The following is a 2,787-nucleotide window of genomic DNA, read 5'->3' on the forward strand; positions in this document are numbered from 1 at the left end:
CAAGCGGTTAACCAGGCCACCATATCGACACATATGTAAGCAAAATATTAAATGATACAAAAGACTGTCTAAATGCCATCAATTATGTTAAGTGGCTCACTTGGTAATTGATGGCATTTAGATCACTTTGAACCTTTACCATTGAACGTTATGCCGATTTATTCATTGTTTTTAATTAGCTGTCATTATATTGTAGCCTTCTTGACTGTTGATTGTCTTGCAGAGTACTTGGCAGCCTCACTGGTGGCAAAGAAAAAAAAATAATAATAAAAAAGTACCCTGTAAAGTGGTTGGCATTAAGAATGGCATTCAATTGTAGACACCAGGCCAAAACTGATATTGGAGCCTGTCAAACTATCCAACCCATACTAGCAAGGAGAACAGACATGAAGTGAAGATAATCACAGTTGAGACCTCTGACATATTTTACTGGTTTCAGTCACTGGAAGGGTTCAGTCAAATTGACCCGTTCTTATTTTTTCTTGAAGTCTGGTTTTTATTCTATCAGTCTCTTTTCATTGAACTGCTCCATGATGGGGACATAAACAAACCAGCACTGGTGGGGAACAAACATATGACAGATTTCTTTCAGTTTCTGTCCACTAAACTCACAAGGCTTTGGTTGGCCTGAGGCTACAGTAGAAGGGATTTACCTAGTGAGACTGAAGCCAGAACCATGTGGTTGGTAAGTAAACTTCTTACCACACATGCACCTTATTCACGTTTCAGGGGGGGGGGGGGAGAAACCCCACTGGATTTTACCTTATAATTCCTAATATGAAGGAATTAATTATTGTGATCGTCAGCAAAACAAGTTCTAAAAAAATGCTGCAATGGCAATTTCTAAAATAGGCACAGCCAAAAATATAAGAATTCCTTGATTTACTAATAGTTATCAGGTTTTACTTGTTTGTTACTGGACTGCGGCCATGCTGGGGCACTGCCCTGAAGGGTTTAGTTGAACAAATCAAACCCATTTTTATTTTTTAGGCCAGGTACTTCAGTTATTGGTCTCTTTTGCCAAACTGCTAGGCTGTAGGGATGTAAACAAACCAACACCAGTAGTTAAGCAGTGGTGGACAAACACAAAGACATATACATAGGGATATAACCACAGCAGACTTCTTTCAGTTTTCGTCAACCAAATTCACTCACATGGCTATAGTAGAAGACATTTGCTAAGAGTGTTGCACAGTGGAACCAAAGCCTAGACCACATAGTTGGGAAGCAAACATTTTAGCCACAGTCAGGTCTCAACACTGTATAATTATTATGGACAAGTGGGGTTTTTTTTTATTATACAACCAAACTCACACTCCCTTACCTGGGCCCTGCAGAGATCAACTGTTACAGCTTATCCTCACATGAAGCATTTCAATGACTGGGGTTACAAGACATTATTATAATGTGCATTGGAGTTGAGTCTTCTGAGATATGAAGAAAAGATGGCCAAAACTGACATCGATACTGTACAATTACTCTTTTACTTGTTTCAGTCCTGAAACCAGATTTTATAACCTGTATATATTTATATATATATATATATCCACACTGAAGTAAACAAAAACAATGTCCTTTTTGAAGAATATGCTTTAATATATGCATTACAAAATAAAAACTGCAAGTTGTTTACAGCATATAAGGATAAATATCACTTTATTTTGCATAATTTTGTAGCTTTGTACAGAAAAAATGAGAATGAAAACAAATAATAGTAATAATAAAAATAGTAGTAGTAATAATAATAATGATAATTAATGATAGTAATGATGGTGATAATAGTAATAATAATAATAATAATAATGGCTAATAACTGATTTTGTATTTTTGTTTTTGGATTCTTTAGGTGGCTTCCCTTCTGATAGATGCAGTGGCCACAAAATTTTTTTTTTGTTTGTTTTAATTTTCTTTTCCAGTTGAATGACCTGACATATTGTGACAGCCATGTAACTTGCCTTACCTCCTCTGTAGGTGGAACAGCGAAAAACTATTGACGACATTTTGGCTAGCTTCACCTGCTGAGACACACACACACACACTATAATGTTAAATGTTGCCTTTAAAGTTATATATAGAGAAAAGGAACCGGAAGCTGTGATAATCATGCCTTTCCAGCAGAGCATTAGTGAATAGTTGTTCAAGAACCTCTTGTAACACCATTAAGCTTAAGAATTTTTTTTTATAGTTAACCATGGTCTCTGAGATATTTTGTTCCACTGGCAAGAAAGGGAGAGAGAATGGGGTTGTGGTTTTCATCATAACTAGGAGACAGAAATGAAGCTAGATGATTCCAACGGAGAACCAAGTTCATGTCGCAGACTCAGTTCGTTAATGACTCGTTGAAGGACATAGTCAATTTAATCAGGTTGTATATTAAACAGGTACTTCATTTTATTGACCTTAAACCACAAGGATACATAAAATATTCTATTCTAGGCACAAGGCCTGAAATTTTGGAGGAGGGGGGCAGTCGATTAGATCGACTCCAGTACACAACTGGTACTTAATTTATCGACCCCCCCCCCGTAAAAATCCAAGGCAAAGTCGACCTCGGCAGAATTTGAACTCAAAACGTAGTGGCAGATGAAATATCGCTAAGCATTTTGTCCAGTGTGCTAACGTTTCTGCCAGCTCGCTGCCTTAAAGATACATAAAATATTGCAAGGTGTATCGAATTATCATTTTACCAATTTATGCCAATCCACAAATAATAATTGTTTCCAACATGGGCACAAGGCCTGAAATTTGGGGAAGGGGGGGGGTGTTAGTTGGTACTATCAATCCCAG

The sequence above is a fragment of the Octopus bimaculoides genome, chromosome 18 (genome assembly GCF_046866305.1).
Source record: "Octopus bimaculoides isolate indiv1 chromosome 18, ASM4686630v1, whole genome shotgun sequence".
NCBI classification, from domain to species: Eukaryota; Metazoa; Mollusca; class Cephalopoda; order Octopoda; family Octopodidae; genus Octopus; species Octopus bimaculoides.